This window comes from Rhinatrema bivittatum, chromosome 17, assembly GCF_901001135.1.
Source record: "Rhinatrema bivittatum chromosome 17, aRhiBiv1.1, whole genome shotgun sequence".
Taxonomy (NCBI): domain Eukaryota; kingdom Metazoa; phylum Chordata; class Amphibia; order Gymnophiona; family Rhinatrematidae; genus Rhinatrema; species Rhinatrema bivittatum.
In genome coordinates this window covers 46,621,429-46,639,300 of record NC_042631.1, presented here as the reverse complement: position 1 = coordinate 46,639,300, position 17,872 = coordinate 46,621,429, and the positions used below count along the sequence as shown (strand labels likewise).

The 17,872-nt window shown below is 50.0% G+C and overlaps 1 protein-coding gene across 2 annotated transcripts in view; it reads right to left on the bottom strand.

The window, feature by feature from the left end:
* Positions 1–3,543, bottom strand: part of PIDD1 (p53-induced death domain protein 1) — a 59,196-nt gene extending 55,653 nt beyond the window's left edge. For both annotated transcript variants that reach the window (XM_029582418.1, XM_029582419.1), the window contains exon 1: positions 3,157–3,543. The gene's annotated coding sequence lies outside the window, so the exon portion shown is untranslated. The remainder of the gene's footprint in view (positions 1–3,156) is intronic.
* Positions 3,544–17,872: the final 14,329 nt, after the last annotated feature.

The following is a 17,872-nucleotide window of genomic DNA, read 5'->3' as shown; positions in this document are numbered from 1 at the left end:
GAATCCAGAAACAAACACTCATTACAGTCATTGGTACATTCATGGAAATTTTAGCAAGAGTGGGAAACACGATTCTGGTATTACTCCGAGATTTCCATAAACTGCATTTCTGGCCCCAAGAATCGTGCCCTAGCTTTCTGGTGCCCCCAGCAGCCTGCCCTCACTATCAGGCCGATACAGTAAAGTTCACAGGAGAGCGGGGGCACAGGCCACTCCTGTGCACGCGATTCACTAAAACAAAATATTCAATTAGGGCCCACAGTAAAAGAGACGCTAAGGACACTAGCGGGTCCCTAGTGCCTCTTTTTTGACAGGAGCGGCGGCTGTCAGCAAGTTTGACAGCCAACGCTCAATTTTGCCAGTGTCGGTTCTCAAAACCCAGTGACAGCCACGGGTTTTGGAAACCGGACGCCGGCAAAATTGAGCGTCTGGTTTTCACCTGTGAGCCACCGGCTGATTTAATTTTTTACTTTGGGACCTCTGACTTAATATTGCCATGATATTAAGTCGGAGGGTGCACAGAAAAGCAGTTTTACGCTTTTCTGTGCACTTCATCGGCGCCAGCAGAAATTAACGCCTACCTTTGGGTAGGCGCTAATTCTTAAAGTAAAATGTGCGGCTTGGCTGCACATTTTACTTAGTGAATCGCGCGGGAATAACTAATAGGACCATCAACATGCCATTTGCATGTTGTGGGCGCTATTAGTTTCGGGGGGGGGGGGCGGGGGAAAGAGGTGGACGAGCGTTTTCGATGCGCTATTACCCCTTACTGAATAAGGGTAAAGCTAGCGCGTCCAAACAGCCTGTACGCTGTATCGGCCTGTATGCCTGTTTGACACTTCTAGGATATCTTCCAAGTACATCTTCCCTCTGGTTTCCCCAGTAAGCAGCCCTTGCCCTGCATGTCTGACCCTAAAGGCCACTGCTTAGGAATGGACCTGAAGGCACTTCCTTATTACAACTCTGACCACAGGCTGGCTGCTGAGTCACCTCCCTCAGCAGTCAGAATATTTCCCCTTGGTTATGCGGTCAGGCTGCTTTTACCCTTCATATCTGATCCCAGATTTCACTGCTGCCAGCACTTTTCCCCTCCCCCATTAGGACCCCTAGGGTCACTGCTATAAATAAGCCTCGCTGCATATTCCCCCACCCTACCCTGCATGTCTAACCCCCAAGGGTCACTAGTGAGGTACTTTCTCTCAGCAAACAGAACTCTCCCCTACCCCCCATATTCCCACTCACCCTGCAAAGCTCATCGGGGTGAAGGAGTAACTGCTGGGGTACTTCTCTCAGAAGATTGCCCCATCTCACCCTGCATGTCTCATCCAGAGGAGGGGAGGAGGGTCACTGCTGGGGTACGTTTCTCAGCATACTGACCCCCCTCCAAGTCCCAATCACCCTGCATGACTTATGCAGGGTGAGGTGAGAGGGCACTGCTCCCCATGGGAGGGGGATGTCACTGTCGGGAGGGGACTGAACACCCCCGCATTCCCACTCACCCTGCATGACCCATCGGGGTGGGAGGGATTAACTGCTGGGGTCATTCTCTCAGCACATTGCCCCCTAACCCCCACTCACCCTGCATGTCTCATCCGGAGGAGATCACTGCTGGGGTCATTTTCTCAGCACACTCTCCCCACTCCCCCTGCATGTCTCATCCGGAGGAGATCACTGCTGGGGTCATTTCTCAGCACAATCTCCCCACTCCCCACTCACCCTGCATGTCTCATCCGGAGGTCGTCACTGCTGGGGTCATTTTCTCAGCACACTCTCCCCACTCACCCTTCATGTCTCATCCGGAGGAGGTCACTGCTGGGGTCATTCTCTCAGCACCACTCTCCCCACTCCCCACTCACCCTGCATGTCTCATCCGGAGGAGGTCACTGCTGGGGTCATTCTCTCAGCACACTCTCCCCAATCCCCACTCACCCTGCATGTCTCATCCAGAGGAGGTCACTGCTGGGGTCATTCTCTCAGCACATTGCCCCCTAACCCCCACTCACCCTGCATGTCTCATCCGGAGGTCGTCACTGCTGGGGTCATTTTCTCAGCACACTCTCCCCACTCACCCTGCATGTCTCATCCGGAGGAGGTCACTGCTGGGGTCATTCTCTCAGCACACTCTCCCCACTCCCCACTCACCCTGCATGTCTCATCCGGAGGAGGTCACTGCTGGGGTCATTCTCTCAGCACACTCTCCCCAATCCCCACTCACCCTGCATGTCTCATCCAGAGGAGGTTCACTGCTGGGTCATTCTCTCAGCACATTGCCCCCTAACCCCCACTCACCCTGCATGTCTCATCCGGAGGAGGTCACTGCTGGGGTCATTCTCTCAGCACACTCTCCCCAATCCCCACTCACCCTGCATGTCTCATCCGGAGGAGGTCACTGCTGGGTCATTCTCTCAGCACATTGCCCCCTAACCCCCACTCACCCTGCATGGTCTCATCCGGAGGAGGTCACTGCTGGGGTCATTCTCTCAGCCACTCTCCCCAATCCCCACTCACCCTGCATATCTCATCCGGTGGAGGTCACTGCTGGGGTCATTCTCATCCGGAGGAGGTCACTGCTGGGGTCATTCTCTCAGCACATTGCCCCCTAACCCCCACTCACCCTGCATGTCTCATCCGGAGGAGGTCACTGCTGGGGTCATTCTCTCAGCACACTCTCCCCAATCCCCACTCACCCTGCATATCTCATCCGGTGGAGGTCACTGCTGGGGTCATTCTCATCCGGAGGAGGTCACTGCTGGGGTCATTCTCTCAGCACATTGCCCCCTAACCCCCACTCACCCTGCATGTCTCATCCGGAGGAGGTCACTGCTGGGGTCATTTTCTCAGCACACTCTCCCCAATCCCCACTCACCCTGCATGTCTCATCCGGAGTCGTCCTGCTGGGTCATTTTCTCAGCACACTCTCCCCAATCCCCACTCACCCTGCATGTCTCATCCGGAGGAGGTCACTGCTGGGTTCATTCTCTCAGCACACTCTCTCCAATCCCCACTCAACCCTGCATGTCTCATTCCGGAGGAGGTCACTGCTGGGGTCATTTTCTCAGCACACTCTCCCCAATCCCCCACTCACCTGCATGTCTCATCCGGAGGAGGTCACTGCTGGGTCATTTTCTCAGCACACTCTCCCCAATCCCCACTCACCCTGCATGTCTCATCCGGGGGGGGCGGGGGAGGAAGTCACTGCTGGGGATTTCTCTCGGCGTTTCCCCCTCCCTCTCAGGTCGCCGCCAGCTGAAGGAAGCAGAAGAGAGAAGAGAAATCCTCAGCAGAGAACAAACTTCCCGTCCCGGATCTCACTTTTCCCACGCTGCCTGGCTCGGGGTCCGGATCCGGGGCTGAGCCTGCTTTGACCCGGGAGGAGTCGCTGGTGGCAGTGCGAGACTCTTAAAGAGACAGCGTGCGAGCTGCAGCGCGGGACCTCTGGCGCCAGTGCTAGGAAAGCGGAAGTGGAGCCTCTCACAGCGAGCAGCCGGGCTCGACCCTGATCTAGTACTAGTACTAGTGCAAGGCCAGAACCAGAGCCTTACACACCCGGGACCTCCCAGACGCAACTCAGATCCGTACACACCCAGCACCCCCTGGACCCGACCCAGATTCGCACATACTCGGCACCTCCCGTACCTGATATAGTACCGGTGCACACTCGGGACCTTCCAGATTTAACCCAGACTCGTAACACACCCGACATATCTCGGACCTAATCTACTACCAGTACACTTCCGGGATCTCAGATCCGTACACACACAGCACCCCTTGGACCCGACCCAGATTCGCACATACTCGGCACCTCCCGTACCTGATTTAGTACCGGTGCACACTCGAGACCTTCCAGATTTAACCCAGACTCGTACACAGCCCAGACCTAATCTACTACCAGTACACTTCCGAGATCTCCCGGACCAACTCAGATCCGTACACACCCAGCACCTCCTCGACCCGACCCAAATTTGTACATACTGGGCAGCTCCCGGACTTGATATACTACCAGTGGACATCCAGGACTGAGCCAGATAACTACATACTCTGCACTTCCCAGCCTTGATAGACTACTAGTGTATACCCAGACCTTCTGAACTCGACCCAGTTTTATACACACTGGACCTATCCCTGACCTGATCTAGTACCAGTACGCTTCCGGACCTCCTGGACCCAACTCAGATCCATACACACCCAGCACCTCCTGGATCTGAGGTAGTAGCAGTGCAGATCCAAGATCTCCCAGACCAGACCCAGAGCCTTACTCACCTGGGACTGTCCTGACACAGACTCGTACACCCCAGCACATTCCAGACCTGATCAAGTACCAGTACCCAACCTGGACCTCCTGGACCCAACATACACACCTGGGATCTCCTGGCTCTGATCTAGTACCAGTACAGAGCCAGGTCTTCCTGGACCTGGCCTGGGACCTCCAAGATCTGACCTAGAGCCTATACACAGCTAGGTCCTCTTGGCCCTGACCCAGTATCAGTACACACCTGGGACTTCCTGGACCTGACCCAGAGCCCATACACAGCCAAAGCCTCCCAGATCTGACCCAGTAACAATACACATCTGGTCCCTGCCAATTCTAATCCAGATCCAGTACATAGCAGCGCCTCCCAGACTTGACACAAATCCAAGATCAATTCACTGCCAGGACTCCTTGCAAACCAAGCTGAGAAATAGCCAGAGACCAGGGACACCAGTTTCCTGTGGCAGCTCAGGCATAAACTCTGTGTCACGGTATTCCAGACAGAGTTTGGGCCATTGCTCTTTATAATCTACATTGCTTTTTTTTTTTTTAAGATGTAATTAAGCCTTCCAGGTACATAAATGTATATCTTTAGGAGCTACTCCAGCTAGCAATTCCATCCCATGCTTGACTCTCGATCCCTGGGGAGGAGGGAGAGATTCTTTTATGGGGTTAAGCTCTCGCTTGTGGCCCAGCACCATGTTTGAAAGGTTCCCAGTGTGTAGTACTGTAGATGCTTTCTATGAGGTGAAAGGCTGTAATGAATAAACAGGACCAGGCTTTGGGGCCGATGCAATACAGTACGCTCAGCTGAGCGCACTGTATGACCCACAGTCGCACACGGGATAAATAGGCGCTAATCCACCCCCTAATGCAATAGGGGGATTAGTGCTTATTTAACGCGCATCCGATGCGGAGTGAATAAGATAGCGCTCATCACATACAAATGCATGTGAAAGAGCCTATTACTCATTCACTCCGCATGCAAAAAGATAAATGTGCGTTCCAGATGCACATTTATCGCTGCCTGGAGCAGGTGTTAATAGCTGAGCACATTAAAAAAGTACAGAAAAACAGTTTTCAAAGTAAATAAATAAATAAATAACTAGGCAGACCGCCGAGTTATGAAGACCGACACTGGTTAACTCGGCGGCCGTTTTCATTACTGCCAGACAGGCGGGTTATGAAAACAGACGCCAAGTTTATCGGCGTCAGTCTTCATAATCAGCAGCCACGGTGGGTTGTGTTAGCTGGGAGGCGCTAAGGTCGCCCAAGCGACCCCCCTAATTTACATATTGCCTTGCGGGCGCCATGCATGCGTTAAGAAAGTGGGCGCTGAAAAGTCAGTGCTTGCTTTCCGCGAACATTATTGCATCAACCCCTTTGGATGTTAAATAAGTTTACTGATTAGTAATCATAAAGTTCATTGCCCAGCAGTGTGGATTTACATCTGACTGATGGTACATTTATGACTTTTCTCTATAGGTAAGTGTCCTTTATTCAGACCTCTGGGTAGAGCCCATGGTGATATTTAATGCACAAATTCTCCCAGCGGCTGTCCAGGAATCCTAGTGGAGGGGTCCCCAACTTTACTGCAGAAATCCTACCTTAGTTCATCTTCTTCCTCAGACACCCAGCCAGTGCTGGTCCCTTGGTGTTTGTGTGCAGATCTGGCTGGGGTCTCCCATTCTCAGTTTATTGATATTTCTGGGGGAAAAGTCAGTGGGATCAAGCTGGTTCTCAGCCCTGCAATCGCAGTGGGAGGGGGGAATCCAAAAGCCTCCCCACTCTGCTCAAGTCTAAATCATACTTCACAAGTTAAACTGGATACATCGTCTGCCCTCGCTGTCTCTCAGCAGGATCCATCACTGGTGCTCGCCCACCTAGGGTTTAGAGTGGACGCACAGGCCTTTGGTCCCCTATTGCCACTAAAGGGTATCAGGGTATCAGACTTAAAAATCTCTCTCTCTGTAAATTAGTAGGAGAAGGACCCTCTGGCAGGAAGATGTCACTTCTAACAGAAACTCCATTTAGGTGAAGCTGGGAGGTCTCACCAGCGTGTAAAAGTGAAATTGCTCACCTATAAAAGGTGTCTTCCGTGGACAGTGGGATAAGTCATCCGACATCGGGTCAGGCACGATCAATAACAAACTAGTAGGTCATCATTCAATGCTGTTAGACGCTGCATTCTCCTCCCTCCTCAGTTAATATGAAGGCTGAGAAGAAAGCACAAAGACACCCAGAAAGGAACCAGAGCAGAAACAAGTGCTAGGGAGGATGGCAAAATGTGACTGATTGTCCTGATAACAGAAAACACCTGTGACAAGTGAGCAACTTCGCTTTTCCTGAGGACAAACGGGAAATCAGTCACAGATGGGACCCCCAAACTGAGACGCACAGGAGATAGTGCAGAGTCCTTTTAGGGAAGGACAAAGAAGAGAATCCAGGGCCCCTTAAGGAAAGGCACCAAGGTCAACAGAGGCAAAAGAGGAGCCAGAAGCCTCGTGAAGGCAATAGTGGTTCTGCGAAAGTATGGAAGGAAGACCACGTACCCACCTTACAGACACCAAGGATAGGTACAGAACCTAGGAAAAGCAGCACTAGTGGCCCAGCTCGCACCTGGTGGGCTTTGACATGACCAGGAGAAGAGTGAGCGAAGAGTAGAATTGCAAAAATGAATGAAAGTAATAAACCATTGAGAGAGTGTGTTTGAGAACAGGAGAGCCGGACCTGTTAGGGTCATTCGCAAACAGCTGAGAACACTGCCTGGATGTGCTGACGACAGATCCCTAGAGCACAAACACAGTCCAGTGTGTGCCTCTTCTGGAATAGCATGTTGCAGTGGTGTAAAGGCAGGCAAAGAAGCGGACTGTTGGAGGCAAAACTTGGAGACCACCTTGGGCAGGAAACAAGGATGAATCCAGAGAACAATCTTGTCTAGAAAAAACTGCACATTTGGAGGATAGATGACCAACGCTTGCAGCTTCCTGATGCAGCAGGCCGAGGTAATCCCAATGAGGAAGATTGCTTTCCAAGCCAGGAAGTTAGGTGAAGCAGTGCCCAGAGGTTCAAAATGAGGATGAGCAAGGCAGACCAGGACAAAAGAGAGGTCCCACTGAACGAGGAAACAGGGACAAGGAGATTTGATGTTGAAAAGGCCTTTCATGAATTGGGATATAACCAGTTGCTGGGAAACTGGACAATCTTGAACAGGAACATGATTGAGCTGCAATGGCTTCCAAATATACTCCTACTGAAGAGGTCTGAAATCCAGAGTCAGAGAGATGAAGGATATAATAGGAGCAGCAGAGAAGTAGGTCAGGTGGTAGCGACCACCCAGTGAGAAGAATACCATGAGGAGAATTGACTCCATTTGCAGGAGAACGAATGTCAAGTAGAAGGTTTCCTGGCTGCCAGCACAATGTTCTGGATGTGCGGAGGTAGATCTGGAAAAGTAGTCAACACCCCTGCAGGGGCCATGCTGTTAGCCTGAGATGGCCCAGATCGGTGTTGGAGAAGAAGACACCCCCGTCTTGGGTGAGAATATCTGCAAGGCATGGAAGGAGGACTGGTGGTTCCACTAATAGGTGGCGCAGCCAAGGAAATCAGGCCTGATGAGGCCAAGTTCGGAGCGATGAAGATTACCCACGTCCCATCCACACACACTTGAGAAGGGCTTTGGCTATAAGAGGCAAAGGGGAGAAAGTGTAAAAGGAGCTGACAGGACCAGGAAATGGTAAACACATCCTGTGACAGCGCCTCTGGAGCCAGGAACTTTGAACAGAAACAGGGCAGTTGATGCTTCATTGGAGAGGCAAACGATCCACCTGAGGAAGGCCGAGAGAGATGAGAGAGATGATTGGCAACATCTGGGAGCAGCTGCCATTCGTGGGCTTGCAGGCAATGACTAAGGGCATCCACAAGGGCATTTGACTTCCCCGGCAGGTAGACCACTGAGAGGCGAATCCCTCGAGGAAGGGCTCTTCACCAGATGAGCAGCGCCTCTGCACATAATGGCAGGGAGCCAGTCCCGCCCTGCTTGTTCAGATAGTACATGATTACCACATTGTCTAAATGGACCTGGACAGACTGGCGAAGGAGCCATGGTTTGAAGGTGAGGAGCGCTTTGCGAACTGCCCTGAGTTCCAGCAGATTGATGTGAAGGCACTTCTCCAATGGTGTCCAGGTACCTTGCATAGTTAGGTGTTGACAATGTACTCCCCCACCCAACAGGGAGGCATCTGTCAACAGAAGGACAGCCACTGGAGGCATAAGAATGCTCCTCCCAGAGAAGAGACAATCGTATGCGAGCCAACAGGAAAGTCCTGGAAAGAGAGGATGAGGAACAGGGAGCTTGTGGGAGACAGGCTGAAGGAATTGGTTCCAGTGCAGCCTGAGGTGCCATTGAAAAAGGTGTATGTAGAGGTGAAGGGGGGGAATGACAGCAATCATAGATGCCATGAGGTCCAGGAGCTTAAGGAACAGTCGAGCAGGTAGAGAATGACAGTTCCTTAGGCAGAAGAAGAGGTCACAGAGGTCCATGCCACAGTGGAGAGGCAGAAGAAAAAAAAATCGGAAAGATGTCATATCCAGGAGAGCGTCAAACTCCAGGTGCCTGGTTGGACACAGATGAGACTTTGGGAAGTTGATGATGAATCCCAGGCAGTAGAGACCACATGCGCCACATGAGATGATGCTAGACCCTGAGAGGGACTTATCACCAGCCAATCGTTCAGGTAGGGAAACACCAGGATGTCCCTGTTGTGAAGATGGGCTGCCACAACAGCAAGCATTTGGTGAACACCCTGGGAATAGTGGAGAGGCCAAAGGGGAGAACCTTGAACTGGAAATGTAGATCCTAGACGATGAAGCGCAGATAGTGAAGATATGATGGGTGAATTGCAATGTGATTATATGCATCCTTGAGGTTGAAGGAAGTGAGCCAATTGTCAAGCCTCAGCAGAGGAAAAATGGATGCCAGAGACATCAAGTGGAATTCTCGTAGCAGATGAAGCAATTGAGTGCTCTCAGATCCAGAATGGGGCAGAGATTCCCCATCCTTTTGGGAACCAGAAAGAAGCGGAAGTAGAAGCCAGTGCCCCATTGACTGGGTGACATGTTCCACCACACCCATGAGCAGGAGATGCTGAAGTTCCTGACAAAGGATGGGCAGTTAAGTTGGAGAGCACTGAAAAGTATCTGGAGGAGCAGGTGGAGGCCTACTGAAGAAATTGATGAAATAGCCTCTGTATACAATACTTAGAACCCAACAGTCCGAGGTGAGATCACACATGCCTCTGAAAAGTGCATCAAACGCTCTCCCACTGGTATGGGTAAGAAAGGGATTTGGAAGCAAAGCAGAACTATCAAAAAGAAGAGAGGTTAGGCAGGACAGGCTGTGGACCCTGACGAGAGCCCTGATCCCTTGAACAAGGATGTGCAGCTCCTTGGGAACGAGCAGGAGGAGGTTGAGAAGAATACTGCTGAGACTAACAAGGCCGGTAGTGTGAGCAGGAAGGCTGAAAACAGCAACACTGATGCTGGAAGTAAAGACGCCTGGAGAAAGAGTAATAAGGCTGCCTCCTGCATTGGTGTGACTGGTAAGGTTAAGATAGGGAGTGCATTGCAGTAGCCTGGTCCTTGCGGTGACTGACTGCAGCTTACCCCTTATCCCCAAAGAGGTGAGTCTAGAACAAGGGGCGTCCGCCAACTTTTCATGAATGTCCTCCCTCAAGCCAGACATCTTAAGCCTTGCCAAGCACCATGTGGCAATCACTGTTGCAGAGGCGCAGGACACTGAATCAAACACCTCATAAGATGACCTCGTGAGATGTTTCATGCAGTCCCCTAGCTTCCACCAGCAACTGCTGTGCCTCTGCAGATATTGGCTCAGGAAGCTGCGAGGCAACCTCCTGAATTTGGCGCAAGCAGTCATACAGATATTATGCCATCTGCACCTGGTGAGAAGCAATGCAGGCAATGAGGGCCACCAACTGGGAAACCCTCTTACCCAATCCAGAACCTCCAGGTGGGAGGGCCTGAGGGGTATGAATAGATCCTTAGTAGAGTGTTCTAATACAGGGACAGTAACATCTGATAGCCAGATGGGAGGGGGAGGTGGTTTCTGCCACATGTGGGTGTCTAACTTGTAAAGGACCCATTGGATCCTTACCAGGAACATAAATAGGTCCTCTTGCAGAAAGGACATATGGTGGTACATGAGCGTAGGAGTGGAACAAACTATTTGCTCAAGCATAACCCACAATGGTTTAGTTCTAGGTTTAGTATACTAACCAATGAAAGCATTGAACACACACAGAAAAATACAGCACGCACAAGAAAAAGAAACTAGATTGGTGTTTCAAAGAACATTGCGCACAAATTTGTAGACTTTGTTACACATGAGAACTTTTTGGCACACACATCCCTGACATGAGGCCTCATTGGACTTTGGAGAGAGAGGAGGCATCTTCTTTTCTCATGCTATAGTGGGTGCCCTTTTTCTAGTTTTTGGAGAGATGAATTTCCCTTGCTTCTCAGTGAAGATAGCTCATTCATCCTTGGGTTTATCTTGAAGGAAAAAAAACCTTGTTTAAGATCTTTCTTATCTGAGTGCTCTAGCTGTTTTCCTGCACTATCAGGGAAAAAGAGTTTTTAAATATAATCCAGTAGTATGGGCTGAAACGAAAAGAAAAGTAAGGAGCAAGTACTCATCCAGTTCTATCCGAAGGAAAGGAGAGGGGATTTAAGCAGATGGATTTAAGGATTCTAGGTAAAATATGTCCCACAAAGTAAAGGAATCTTTGAAGCCCATCCTTAAGGGAGAATTTGAGGTATAGATAATGGCTGTGATGAGTGGCATGAGTGTGAGTCCTTGGTGCTGAGGTACAGTTGGCGCAGCCTTGTAGGTGAACCTACGAAGACTACGCTGTCTGCTGGTGAACACACCCTGAAGCAGGATAGACTGGAGCTTTACCTATACCAGCTGCCTCCCCTGCAGGTTGAGCCCATGGGTTCTGGCGGTCAGTAGGATTTAGGTGGATCCCTAAGGCAGTGGAGAGAGCAAGAGCCAAGGCACACTGGGGTCAGAACAGGCAGCAGACGAGGTATCAGGAACAGGCTAAAGGTCAGGACAAGCAGCAAGCAAGGGTAATCTGGTCCAAGGCAATGGTCAAGTCCAGGCAGCAGGCAAGTGAAGTCAAGTCCAAGCAGTGATCACGTCCAGGCAGTGGGCAAGCATAGGTCCAAAGCAAGAGGTCAGTACCAGCAGATCAGGCCGAAAGATGGATGAGGACAAACGAGGAGACACTGGTTGAGACAAGTTGGGCAAGGCAAGGTTGAACAAGACAGGCTAGGAAAGGCAAGGCTGGAACTTAGAAACAAAGCCAACTGTAATGCAGGAACACTGGAACAAGGAGCAGCACATACAGCACTAGGCAGAAGATCCGTTGCTGAAGCATCTGGCCAGAGTTGCAGCTGGATTTAAATACCCAGCCATGTGACCTCACTGCAGCATTCCTGCCCTGGAGGTTCCCATCATGGAGCCAATTTAAGGCATGCATGATGGCCACTATGCTGCTCTCTATGCAGACAGTCACCTCCACGGAGAACAGATCAGTCTGTATGTATTTTCTGTCAATAGAGTTATCTTAGGCTTACTTTGACTCATGCAGCATCAACCCTGCATCAGTTGGGGAACTTTACAGATCACCCGATGGAGCCCTCTTTGTCATGAACAATGCCTTTCTAAGGTCTTCCCTGTTGTTCCCCTTACCCAAGCAGTAACCCCAGAATTTCCTGGCCTGCCACCTCAGTATGCAACCTATGTAGACATCTTCAGCAAACAGAAACCCTTCCACCACACTTTTGCCTATACTGTGCCGCCTCTGGGCATTTTGTGACCTGATGCCCAGCCAAGCCAGGAAAATCCAGGATCTAGGACTGGTGGAAGAGGACACCCTAGGTAGACCATACTCCTCTCCTCAAATCTTGGTGCCGATATGCCTTTCCTTTGGGAAACCCAGTTGGATCTCCAAGCCTTCCTCGATACAGGTGCATCAGTACAGTCTTTCTACCATCCTGTTGGACACAGCGCTCACAATTTTGCCAGTTCATGGGGATCCCCTGGCTGGACACATCTCTACCCTTGGTGTTGTGACTCCTGGCCGAGGTAGCTCCCGGCCAGGACCCCCTACCTTCTTCCGTGTGGCAGAGCGGGGCCTTCCCTCGGCGCGCGGACCGCGGCACAACTTCTCCGGCGTCGGCACTGCAGCGTCAAAGAGAGTGCAGCAAACCCCGCCTCTTAAAGGGGCCATGGCGTGGGGGTCGGGCCGGCCCCGGAAGATGATGTCATCACCCAGGGAGATTTAAACCTCTCCCTGGGACCTAGCAGATGCCTTGCAACAAGGTTCCAGAGTGGCTGCTCTCTGTGCTTCTCTGTTGGTGCTGCCTTGACCCTGCCTGGATTTGGACCTTGTGTTTGCCTGCCACCTGCCTTGACCCTGCCTGGATTTGGACTCTGTGTTTGCCTGCCGCCTGCCTTGACCCTGCCTGGATTTGGACTCTGTGTTTGCCTGTTGCCTGCCTTGACCCTGCCTGGATTGGGACTCTCTGTTTGCCTGCCGCCCGCCTTGACCCTGCCCGGACTTGGACTCTGTGTTGCTTGCTGCCCGCCTTGACGTCCGCCGGGACTACTCTACTCCCCCTTCCGGAGAAGAGCTCTTCAAGGCTGATCCTTGGTGAGTACCCTCTGGACCAAGGGTCCACATCCGAACCCATTCACATAGATTGGAACACTTGGACGGATTACTGGTATTGACCATAGTCTGGACTCTCGTTACCCTTGCCTGACGCTGACCTCAGCCTGATCCCGGATTTTCTCTTCTGCCTGCACCCCAAAGAGAGAGATATAGATGATATATAGATATAGATATATATAGTGATACGGTTCTGGGCACCTTCTAGCACCAACTTGATTGCTAGAAGTTTTGTTGCTGATGCCATAGTTGTGCTCTGCCGATGAAAACGTTTTGAGAACAAGCAAGAGTGGAGAACCCTCTTAGTCGAATACTTGATTAGCACGCACTCCCTACACCCACGGTGGAGGCGTCCACTTCCAGAATGAATGGGCATGTAGGATCCAGGTGGTGAAGGCTGGATTTCGTAAGAAAGTAGCCTTAAGTTCTTGAAAAGCCACTACAGCTTTGGGAGGGCCAATCCTTCCTGTTAGCTCCTTTGTGAGTAAGAGCAGTGAGAAGTGCCCCTAGAGTGGAGTAATTTGCAACAAAGTGACGATAATAGTTGGCAAAGCCCAGAAACTTTTGAAAAGCACGCAGTACTACTGGATGCTCTTAACTGTCTCAAGGTCCATATGGAATCCCTCCCAGGATATGATATACCCCAGAAAGGGTAGACTCTCCCTTTCGAACAAGCACTTATCTTTAGCATATAGGTTGTTTTCTTGCAGTCGCTGTGGAAACAGACTCATGTCGTGACATTGGGAGCAGAGGTTCTTGGAGAATATGAGAATGTAGCCAAGGTATACAAACGACAAAGACGTAGAGTAGATCCTGGAGGATCTCATTCATCTTTTGGAAGACGGCCAGGGCATTACATAGCCGAAGGGCATTACTAAGTAGTCAATGTTCATTCCGAGTGTTGAATGCTGTCTTCCATTCATCACAAGGTTTAAATCTGAATCAACTCCCCAGAGGTCTAATTTTGTAAAGATCCTAGCTCCTTGGAGCCGATCAAAAAGTTCAAAGATTAATGGTAGGGGATACCAATTTTTTCTGGTGATGGCGTTTAACCGGTGGTAGTCGATACAGGGCCTAAGTGATTCATCTTTTTTGGCCACAAAGAAGAAACCGGCTCCCACCCGGGATGAGGACCGTTGAATGAAGGCCCTCTCTAGGTTTTCCTTGATATAGTCTGACATGGCCTTGGTCTCAGGGAGAGACAAGGGGTAGACCCTACCCCGTGGGGGTTTGGTGTCGGGTAGCAACTCGATTCCACAGTTGTTCTCCCTATGGGGCAGCAGTGTCTCTGCTCTCTTTTTGGAGAACACGTCCTTGAAGTCGCTGTATTGCTGAGGAAGACCCGTTAAGTGTGGTGACCAAGGATAAGCAGAGCAGGGAGTTCAACATGCTCCAGACACAACTCGTGGCAGTGCCGACTCCAGCGAGTGAGTTGCAGGGTGGCCCAGTCGAATTGAGGGGAATGCTGCTGGAGCCAGGGAAGCACCCCTGACATATCATTGATCCTGCAAAGATCATCCTTGCTTCCACCACTACTGTTCTTCCTGGGAAGACAGTTGTCCCAAAAGGCTCCGGAAAAAGTTTTGAAGGGGGTGCATGACTCCCATCCTGGAGTATCCTGAACTCTTGACATCCTTCAACACCACTACTACTGGTAGCCACAGGTCAAGAAAGATGTTAAAGACTACATGGATTCCTGTCCAACCTGTGTGCAAAGCTATGCTATTTGTGCCTAACCCTGCAAGTTGTTACAGTCGTTGCCAGCCCCCAGACATCCCTGGACCTACATATCTACAGACTTTATTGTGGATCTCCCTCTCTTCTATGGCTTCACTGCAACATGGATCATAGTGGATAGATTCTTGAAAATGGCTCATTTTGTATCCCTTACTGGGCTACCCTCAGCTGCTGAACTGGCCCGTCTATTCATCCAACATGTCTTCTGGTTACACAACCTACCTTCTCACATTCTGTCTGATAGAGGCATCCAAGTTATGCCCTGCTACTTGAAGGCTCTCTGCCAGAAGTTTGGCATCTCTCTGGCTTTCACCACAGCTTATCAATGGGTAGACCGAGAGAATCAAGTCCTTCCTCCAGCTCTATGTCAAACAAACAGAAGGCAAGATGACTGGGCATCCTGCTACCTTGGGTGGAATTTTCACACAACAACCAGGTGAGCAGTGCCACTGGTTCCTCTCCATTCCAGATTGCGTATGAGAAACATCCACGAGGACCGCTATAGCTACCTTTAATCATTGGCTGCCAGCAGCCTGTCTCAACGCCAAAAAACTCCTCTACCTTTGGACTCACACCAAACAACTACTCAGGAGCAGCCATTCGGGCCAAGAAGTACATGAACACCTGACATCGACCAGCACCACAATTCAAAGTAGGCAATCTTGTATAGCTAAGCACTTACACCTTCAGGTCCCTTTGCGCCATCTGGCACCCCGATTCATTGTACCTTACCCGATTCAACGTCAAGTGGGGCCTGCAACATACCAGCTAAAGCTTCCCATTACATTGAGAATGCATAATGTATTTCACATCTCATTAAAACTGCTGATGCTTTCTTGGCCCTCCAGAAAGCCTCCCACACTTATGGAAGTAACTGCCAAAGACATACAGTTCAAGGTACAAGAAACCTTAGATTCATGGAGGCGATGGAACAGGTACCTTATCACACAGATGCACATTGGACCAGAGGATACCAACCTCAAGAAACCACTTCTGGTAAAAGAGTTCCACAAACAATTCCCATACAAACCTAAGCCTCGGACCCTGAAGAGGCAGCCCCGTGACCTGCCTCATCCAGCCATAACAACACCTTCCTCTTTGTGGCCGGATACCTCCATCAACCACCAGAACCTCTCCCTAGGTACATGCACATGGCACACACTAACCTATGAAGGCCCTGTGGCAGGAACAGCACTTGCCAGTGCCTTTGGATGACATCACATGACTGGATATTTAAACTCCAGCTGTGCAATGCAGCATCGCCTCAGCAACAGGTCGACTTCAGCTTGAAGTGCTAATTACTGCCTGTTCCAGTCTTAATCTCTTTCGCCTTGTCTTCATCTCTTCCACCTTGCTAAGTCTACCTTTATCTCTGCAGCTTCACCCTAGCTATCACATTTCTACTCTTGAACAGATTACTGGTACTGACCATACCCTGGATTCTCATTAACCTTGCCTGACCCCAGATCTTCTCTTCTATCTGTGCCCCGGAGACTGCCTCCTGTCCTGCCAGCCCCCAGAACCCAGACTCAACCCGAGGGGAAAGGAGCTGGTACAGGTGAAGCTCCAGTTCAGTCTCTATACCGTCTACTTTGCCAGTTGGCAGTGAGGACTTACAGGGTCTCCCACATAGATTGCATCAACCTCACCCCAAACGCAAGGGTCCACAATCCTAAACAGCAAGGCTGGAACTCTGGAACAAGGCAGACCAGAATGCAGGAACGAGGGGCAACATGTACTGCACTAGGCAGAGACTCGTTGTTGAGGTGTCTGGCCAGAGTAGCGGCTGGGTTTAAATACCCAGCCGCTCCCCCTTCTTGCCAATTCAGGGAAATTTAGATTTTAAAACAGGTATGGATTCCACTGGGTTTCACCAATTTCTGAACAAGGGGATCACGTTACTGTCTCATGTCATCCACAAAGCCATTTACTCCCACCACTCCAACTGGCTCGACCTTCCTTTCACATCCGCGCACCCGAATCGTCCCACAAGAACAATCAACAAAGGTTCTCTTCATGTGCCCTCCCTTAAAACAGCACACCTAACCGCCACAAGAGAACGTGCCCTCACGATCGCAGGCCCCTCACATTGGAACTCCCTGCCATCAATACTCCGTCTCGAACCCTGTCATTTCAAATTTAGAAACTAAAAACTTGGTTATTTACACAGCTAATACCACTGGACCCAGTAATCAGACCTTCAGATACTTGAAAAACTTTAACGATCCAAAGACAACGACAAACCTTTTCCGTCAGAAAAAAATCAGCAGAACCAGGGGTCACGAGCTGAGGCTGCAGGGAGGAAGACTAAGAACCAATGTCAGGAAGTATTTATTTATTTATTTATTTATGGTTTTTATATACCGATCTTCTTACATTATATGTAAATCAAATCGGTTTACAGAGAACAGTTGAATAAGCTTGCTTGTGGGCAATTACATATAACAAAGAACTTTTTTGAGTAACATATTGTATAACTTTTTGAGTAACATTTAAACATAAGAGCAAAAAATACATGGCTAAACATAAACATAAGAACAAAATATACATGGCACAACAAAGTCTTATATGTCTATATATAAGTATAACTATAACTAAACTATAACTATATAAGTATTTCTTCACGGAGAGAGTGGTGGATGCCTGGAATGCCCTTCCGGAGGAAGTGGTGAAGTCCAAAACTGTGAAGGACTTCAAAGGGGCGTGGGATAAACATTGTGGATCCATCAGGTCTAGAGGACGTGTATAAAGAGGAGGCAGCAAAACACTGCATGGAGTGGCAGTAGCCACAGAGGTATTCACGGAGCGGGATGCCAGTGGCCAGTGGTTGGTGTTCCACTTTCACGGAGCGGAAGGATGGAGGGCTGCCATCTCCAAATTAAAAAACAAACAAACAAAACAAAAAAAAACATGGGTGGGTAAGAGTATGTAAAATTAGCGGAGAGTTCATAGGCTATAGGTATTACCAATTATTAGGCTTATTCAATATTTGTTGATAGTTAATGTGGCTTTCAATGCATACTTCACTTTCAATGCATATCAAGCATAGCTCTCTGCTTCAACGGCAGGGGAGAAGAAAAACTAATACTTCACGCTTATCCAGCATAGCTCTCTGCTTCAACGGCAGTGG